The sequence below is a fragment of the Anser anser genome (genome assembly GCF_964211835.1).
Source record: "Anser anser genome assembly, chromosome: 3".
NCBI classification, from domain to species: Eukaryota; Metazoa; Chordata; class Aves; order Anseriformes; family Anatidae; genus Anser; species Anser anser.
In genome coordinates, this window is record NC_139722.1 from 87,094,828 (window position 1) to 87,103,365 (window position 8,538).

Here is an 8,538-nt window from a genome sequence, read left to right on the forward strand (position 1 = left end):
TGTGACAGCAGTTTTAGATCAGCTGAAGCCAGGCATGAAACAGTGGTACTACAGTCAAATGTGGAGTCTAATTTAGGTGCTCTGAGTGCTTAGGAAGTCTCTAAGTCTCACACACATTGTATATATCTCTTCACTCTTTAACAGTTTTACAGTGAAAGAAAAATATTTTTTTACATAGCAAAGCAATGATACAAAGTCTTCCAGAAATGACAATTTTTTCATTAAAAAAAAAAAAAAAAAGTCACAGATTTCCCTCTCTATATATTTTTTTTTTGTTCAGGTCAGTCCTTACATCCCCCAGAAATGTGTACATATTTAACAAGAATTACATAGTTCAGATTGTTGGTTATTCAACACTTCTAGCAACTTTTGCTTTTCCTGAATTTCTCTGCCCTTAATGTATTTGCAGATTCATGAAAATGTAGGATCACTCTAAACAATTTAGTTTGTTTTCTGTTTTTCAAAGTATCATACAAAATTCATCGAGTTGTTTGTATGTATGTTGTGTGTTCCAATTTTCTTTTTTGTTTCCTTGTTGTTGTTTTTCCTCATAAATAACTTTGAGCTTGAGCCTAATACAGTGATCATGCAAAAATATGCATTATGTAATGACTGAAAGCTTGGCAGGATATTGTGGAAATAGTCCACAAATACTCTATCAGCATGTTAAAATAAATAAATAAATAAATAAACAAATAAATAAATAAAAAGACCTAGCATATCAGTACATATTTTCTGTGCATATTTGGCAATTGAAATTTAGTAACATTATTGTTTGCTGATTTTAAAAAATGCAGGCTTGAGATCATAGAACTAGACTTTTAGAACATTGATTTTAGATATCAGATATTAAAAACTGCTTGCATGCTCATCTAATCAAGTAACATGAATATTTGTGATTTATCATGCTCGCTCAAGTAAGCGAATCAGCTCGTAGTTTAAATATCTAATAATGGTATTTGTCCAAATTATTTGTGACCCTTAAGTGAATTTAAAAGTGTGTTGAATACATCCCCATAGTGCATAATTTAGAAGGACTTCATATCTGTTCTAGATAACTCTCAAGCAGAAAACCCAGTTGTGTTTGTCATGGTGAATTAAATGTTTATGTCCAGTAAAGTAACTGCTGAGCTTATTTAAGTTAGATCTATATATGCCAGTGAGAAGAAGGATTGTCTTTTTTAAACCTATTTTATCAGCTTATTTGCTCTCTAATCTTAATTATTTTTCCTTCTTCTCTTTTTTTTTTTTCCTCATTTATTGCTACATTTCTATTTTGTAACTGTTGGAATCTGAAGTAGTTGTCCATAGTTTGCATTTTGTACCAGTATGTCATATTTTACATCAACGTTGTATTTTGTTTTTATTTCATATCAACATATCTCAACCCTACAAAGGTTTCAAGAGAATCATAACATCATAAAAAAGGATCTCTAAAGAAGTAGGAACTCAAAAGGAAAAAAAAAATGAGAGAGAGAAAAGCCAACAAGAGCTTCTATTGCAGTGATTGTCTTTAAAATTTTGCAATGGATCCACAGATCCATTTGTAATGAAAGAATATGTTGAACAGATCTGTTCTAATGATATAAGTGTACACAATATCTTTCCAGTTTAAGGAATACATCAATAAATAAATAAATAAATAAATAAATATGTCCAGAAATCAAATGAATAGAATGTGTAACTCTTATTTAAGTACGCAATTATGAAGAAAGATACTATAAAATTGAAGTGCTGAAACAATCCAAACAAAACCGAAATCCTGTGCAGATTCACAACCAGTGAAAAATGAAAAACAAAAATACAAGGTCTTACTTGTCATGAGCTGAAACCCAGCCTAGCTGCAGCTCTTGCTTAGCCTTTGCTGTTGTAACTCTGTTCGTGGGTCTGGCATTACAAAAGAGAATGTTGGAGATCTGTTCATAGCTTCTGCCCTGTTTTATTTGGGTGTCTAACATCCTTCAGAATATCCTGTATCCCATCTCCAGAGGCCCATATTAATTCTTAAAGGCCTCTTGTTCAGGAAAGTAAACTTTAAGCATGTGCTTAATCACTTTTATGAATCCAAGCCTAGAAAACCAACTTTTTTAGTGCAATTTATAGTATTTTTTTTTAGACACAGCAGTGTTTATCATCTTCGAAAGACCACCTTGATTCTTTATAATTTTTAATAACTGAAATTCTGATCCAGCATTGTACAGTCCTACATAAACAGTGAAGACTTCTTATTGAAGAAATAATAGTCCTTCTGAAAGCTGTGAGAAAGGATCAGCCCCACAGTATGTTCACTGAAGCTACATTAATTCTGCTCTGAAATTCACCAAAGATTATGAGACATCTTTACCTACCTGTTTTTTATAACTTTTCATGTTACTGAGGTTGAAGTAGTTTTTCCACTATAAACCTTCTTGTGCATAGTTACATCCAACCAGTAACCCCCCCCCAAAAAAAAAAAAAAAAAAAAAAGGACTTTTATTTCTTTTATTTTTCAAAGGACATGGTCATTTTCATGTAATACTTGAGCAGCACTATTAGACTAGGCTAATCTATCTGTCCAATAAAATCAGCTTCATTACCTGTAAGTTGTGATATATGATAGCATATAGAATAACTGTTCCATGATATGGAAGGCTTTTAAGCTGTTTCTAGATTGCATAAGCAGAATAGAAGTTCAGCTGAATGTAAAGTAATGTGATAGGATTATCTCATTGGTGTCAGATTCTGATCATTTTATTGGTCTTGATCCTTTAACATTTAAGGAAAACCAAATTCTTTCAACAATACATAAGGAATATACTTCTTTTTTTAAGGCAATTCTCATCTATCAAACCTTGTAAAAAGCAACAGATCATCATACCCTGTCCTCAGTATCTGTTGTTAAACCTACCACTTTTCTACTTGATGAAATGTGAGAAATCTTTCTAGAGGCCTACATTTTACAGAGTTGACACGCTGAAAGTTCACTGACCACACTGTCATCTTCATAATAGCTTTGTTTGCTAGTTAGTTGTTTCTGGGTGCATTTGTTCAAAAGGATTTTGAAGCTGCTGATGTATTTAGTTCTTTTGAAATGCTGAAAACAGTTCTTATTATGTTTAGCTTTTAGCTTACCTTTGTTAACAGTTCTAATTGTTTAATATACCCATGCTCTTTTAAGGTGGAAAGCAGTAAAATCATCTTCTCTCAAGATTATCCTTCAGTCAGCTGACATTATTTTGAATTAGCATTTCAATAGCTTTTCCAGTGAAACTAAAAGCCTGATAAAAATTACATATGTGAGGTTAAAGCACTCAGATGGAACTTAAGCATTCGGGGCTTTTCCAAGGATTCCCCACCTGGCCTTCAACAGGACTCTCAGTCTTCTTGCACCCAAGTTTACCCTCTGTAAAATGGAGAAAATAGCCCATCTCTTCTTCCGCACCTCTGGACATTACTGGGATATTAAGTAAGGAGGATCAAGAACTCTCACTAATTATATGATAAAGACCATAATTTGTTAACATATTTTACAGGTCCATGATTTTAACTATGAGAGTAGTCCCACTGAGGCTACTCTTTCTCTTTGTATGACCTGTCTTTTAGAAGGTGTTAAGACTGTTCACAAAATATGCATATTACTGTGGCATTTTTGTGATTAGAATGCTAGTAAATTACTTTTTTTTTTTTTTTTTACTGTTATTTTTAAGGAAGTCTTAGAGCTAGTTCCTAGCTTAGCCAGCCTGCTAATGACAAAGAACGAAACTATTTCCCTTTGTACCATGACGTTCTTTATCCAGGCTGAAGGTTAGGTCTAGCATACCTTTTTATGACACTGAGAGTAATACGTGTTTATCTCTAAAAATCAGGTGCACTTTTCCTCAGCTGCCAGTTAGACTTCATTCTGTTGCTAAAGGATTTAGTAGTTTGTGATGATTAAAAGCAGTTTAGAAGGGGTATTGCTGCCCTTGGCTGAGTTTCGCATTTTAGCTGTATTGCTATTTAAAACCTCTGTATTTTCCATGTCATACGAATTCTCATGTGTCATCTTTCAGAATAGTGGACAACAGCCTTCATTATAAGCATAGAGAGTCCTATCTTTTCAATATCTTATATTTGTATTTTATATACTTGCTTAATATTTACATAAATGTATATAAAGGAGAATAATATCTGCGTGTTGAACCAATGAAATGACTATAAAAGCATCACAAAAAAATGAGTCAGAATGACAGAATATTCTTTGAATATTCACACCAGCAGGAAAATCTAGAATAGATCCAAATTAATGAAATGAATTGACATGAAAGGAATTCTGAATCACAGACACCTTTTCAGAGAAACCTCTAACAGTAATAGAAATTCTTAGCAACACAAAATCATTTTTTATAATAACAACATAAATATTCTTAGCAACAGAGGGAATTCTAAGTTGAGTACTTCTGTGACTTACGTTATCTGACTCCTAATGTTTCTGAGAGGTTTTCTGTTTGTTTTTTGGAGAGGGGTGGTGGTGGTAGTGGCAGATCCCATATGAGGAGACCTTGAGTATGCAACTATATGCTCCATCTGTGATACAAGGACTTTGCTTTAGAAAAAGAGTGTCTAAAGTAAAAAGACTGCCATTTTCAATTAAGATGTATCCATTGATTTGTAATCATGCATTTCTGTTTGGAAAATATGCAGTCTGCATTTCTAGCATGTTTAAATAAGACCTGATCCTTCTCCTACGCACACTGGTTTTAAAGCCCTTTAAGCGGAAAAGAATTGTGCCTTATCCTGATAAAATGCATGTGTTTCTCTGTGTTTAGACATGTGTATAACATATATTTTTATTCAAGCAATGAATAATTACAAAATATGCGCAAAAGATTTCTCCAATTTTCTATAATATGCTATACTTTTTGTATAGGGATACTGCTGTCTTTGAATATTTAAAGCAATAACTGTAATTTGTCAGCATCCAAGTATGAAGTTAACACTATTTTATGAATATAACCTTCCCGCTGGGCAACCATTAAAAAGTTGTTCTGTCTGATTGCTGTTTAAATATCTGGGTTAGATTCTTAATAAAAAATCTGTGAACTTTAGTTGAAGCAAAAATAACAGAACTATTTTAGGTTTGTTACAGTCACTTCTATATCCAGTTGACCTTGTCCCAATTTTAGCTTTGTTTCATTTTTCTGTGTGGCTTCTGGGAACCTGCTTTGAAAATAAAATCTACTCAGAGGGTCAAATCCTGAATTTCTTACTCTGACAAAACTTCTCTTCAGCTTTGTCGGACAAAGACTTGAAAACAGTTGCCTTTGCACACATTTTTTTTTGTTGTTTGTTTGTTTGTTTGTTTGTTTCTGAATCAGAGCTAAAGTTCAATAGCTAAGGTAATGAGAACTTAGAACAGAATAGTATATATCGAGTACAGTCAATTTGTGCCAGTGAAATTCAGATATTTACCAGGAATACAGTTAAAGATACGTATGGTACTATCTTTACCTTAATGCCTTTAAAATAAAAAATGAATGGAATAGCTCCCAATTATCTGGTCATCCAACTTCAGATTTATTCCTTTTTTTTTTCATAATGAACGCTTATACCAAATCAGTGGCTCTTTGGATTGGATGGAAAGGCCCGTAAAAACTCTAGCCAAAACTGTATGTCTTATTTCTAATACAACAATATAAATCCAGTCTGTGTTATCTGAATAAAAATCAGAATGTGCTATTCAGCAAAACAGGGGCCTTCCCTTTTAATTGCTCTGCAGAACTAATGTAGTCATCTGCCACTCACTTGAAATTAACATTACTACAAGTTCAAGCATACAGGTATGTTAATGGTAAATAGTGTTTGTACATGCAACATTAAGAATTTGGATTTATTTTTATTTTTTTTTATTTTTTAGAGGTGGGAGTAAAAAAAAAAAAGGAAGTAAACTGACTTTTTTGGAAAAGCTAGTGTAACCTTCAACAAAGTCAGGCCACACAAGACTAGACTATACCTTTAAAATGCAAGTACAGAGCATTTTTTCCTGGTTTCCATCCTGAGATGGGGAGGGGGAAAGAGGTACTGCACATGCTGCTTCTTTCCTCCACAGCCTAAGGACACGCTATCCAATTTTTAATGTTGCACTGGGCTGTAATGATCATAGGTACCTGCCTCTTCCTTGTCCCTTCTTGCCCCACAGCAGCTGCATGTACTGCCTGTGTTACCTACCTGGGAATACTGCGAAAATCATGGGTTTTCTTTCTCTTCCTCAGTTTCTTGCTCTTCCTCCGTTTCTTGATTAATCAAAAGGGCTTATTATTTTGACCTCTTCTGTAAAGCGCTTTGAAATGTTTGATAAAAATGCTGCATTGTTTATCTTCATTTTTAACTGAAATGGTAGAAAACGATTGCAGGATCACTAGTAATGGTTAGTGCACATTTGCTTTTAAATAGCAATGCCTGACAATCTGTTTAATGATTATCCAATATGTACGAGCAAAGTTTCAACTTTCTGTCCCTGTTTCTCATTTATGCTAAAAAACTGTACTCTTCTCCAATAAATGAGAAGAATCTGAAAACTTAAACCTCAAAGATCTCCTAAATCAGGGTCTGCCTAGGGACATGATATACATGAATTGCGAAATACTGCAGAAAATTAGAAGGCACAATTTGTAGCCCTCACCACACTGTAATCATTTTATATGCAGAAGAGAGACATCCAACTGCTAATTTCCACATAATACTATTCTAATCACATAAATGGTCACAGTGGCAAAGCACAAACATTCATATGTGGAGGCCTGTGCCCTAGTAAGTGTTGCAATTCTCCATTAACACAGTTAATTGCTTAAGTGTCAAATGCTGTGACTTGGTATACTGTCAGGGCATAAGAATGGATCACGCACAGCCTGACCAACTAATAGCTAATGAAGCACTCTGCAGTGGAGTGCCAGAAGTAGACAGACTGTGTACAAATTTGCTGTCTATCCGCTGCCCTTTCCCAAATCAGTGCCATGCTGTGGTACAAAAGGCAAGGCTGAGAATTGCATAAAGCATCTATGAAATCAATGCTTTGTAAACCCTTTCTCTATTTCATGTTGTTTTCACCAGAACACAGAGACAAGTGCAAGTTTTACATTGTCCTTACTTTACCTGTAGTAGATAACTCTTAAGTCCAGCAGAAATAGCTACATCGTTAAGAAAAGAAAGACCTGTGGGCTAGTATATCCTGTTCATTTATTCTGGTGAAGGAAGTGCATACTGTTTGTTTCTTCTAGCATTGTAGCTGATGATATTGTACGAGGATATCAACAAACAAGAGACCGGATGTTATCTCTGTTGAAGTAAGTGTTAATACTCCCATGAGGAGAGCAGGTGCTAAGAACTCATTAAACAGGTGCTATGAAACATATAGCCAAATTTGGAAGAGATTTTTGGATACCACCTACATGACAGAGCATGCAGGATTGATTTCAAACTGTTTATACATTCATGTTGTGGAAACAACATACAACAAATAGATTTGAGAGGATAGTCTGCAACAGAATGGATAAACATTCACAAAAATATGGGATTAATTTCATAAGATGATACACACCACTAGATGAACAACAAACCATCATATTCAGCATATAACATTGTACATATTACATTTTATATCCAGCAAAAGATTTGCAAGAAAAATGCTGACATACTTAGAGTTTTTGAAAAAATATCTTCTTGAGTAGCCAACAAGATACAGAAGGATTCTTCCCAAGAGCATCACAAGCTCTGCTTAGTGAACATGCTTTACTAAACAGCAGTTAATTTATCAAATAATGTATTAGCCACAGGTAAATTATGTTCTATTAACTGAAGTATTAGATCATAAAACACATAAAAATCAAAATGGTCTTAGAAAATACTGAAGTAGCCAAATGATAAAATGCCACAATGAAAACATCTCTGATTTGACTTACTTGAACATATGGACTATAACAGTCTTGTTCTACAGTGCATAAAAGTTCCTGGCAAAGTAAAGCTTTTTCAGATCCCACTTTGGTACAGGAAAATAAAAGAGAACATTTCTTTCTTTCTGGCTCTTGTGCTTCATCCATCCTCCACCTCACACCCTAAAAGGCAGGGAGAGGAATATGCCATAAATTAGGGGGAAAAAAAATAGTCTAACAAAGGTTGCACAACATTTTGTGCACACGAAATTAATGCCAGTCACTCGAAGATCTTAGTCAGAAAGTACAAATGTGAAGTTTTGAGACTTTTATCAGTAAGCTTTCAACAAACTCCACTGAGGATGTACAAATGATGAACTTAAAGGTTTACAATTTGGCCAGTTCTGCCCGGATGTTCCACAGATCACAACATCCACCTGTCTGATTTCAGGACTGCTCTTTCTGTCTTTTGGAATACTCTTGACAGAGATGGTAGAGCTGTACAAAACATTTATTTTTAAGAAGGAAAGATGACTGACATTTGCACAAATATTTTGTTACATTTGATTCATTATTTTGATTTCTTTTTAATTTAAAATATAAAATCTGTTTGAAATAGAGCATAAGTGTAGAAATTTTAATTTCAGGTTGT

The 8,538-nt window shown here is 34.0% G+C and overlaps 2 long non-coding RNA genes across 3 annotated transcripts in view; one reads left to right on the top strand and one right to left on the bottom strand.

Annotated features, from left to right (window-relative positions):
- The window catches only part of LOC310897010, a 27,429-nt gene extending 22,216 nt beyond the window's left edge, over positions 1-5,213 (top strand). The window contains exon 3 of the long non-coding RNA XR_014581977.1: positions 3,158-5,213. This is a non-coding gene — a long non-coding RNA (uncharacterized lncRNA). The remainder of the gene's footprint in view (positions 1-3,157) is intronic.
- Positions 1-8,065, bottom strand: part of LOC310897009 — an 18,315-nt gene extending 10,250 nt beyond the window's left edge. The window contains exons 1-3 of one of the 2 annotated variants that reach the window (XR_014581974.1): positions 7,917-8,065; positions 6,187-6,346; positions 4,430-4,545 (exon numbers count right to left, since the gene is read on the bottom strand). This is a non-coding gene — a long non-coding RNA (uncharacterized lncRNA). Of the gene's footprint in view, positions 1-4,429; positions 4,546-6,186; positions 6,379-7,916 lie in introns of those variants that run through there. The other variant, XR_014581975.1, reaches the window with a different exon arrangement.
- Between the last annotated feature and the right edge of the window lie 473 nt (positions 8,066-8,538).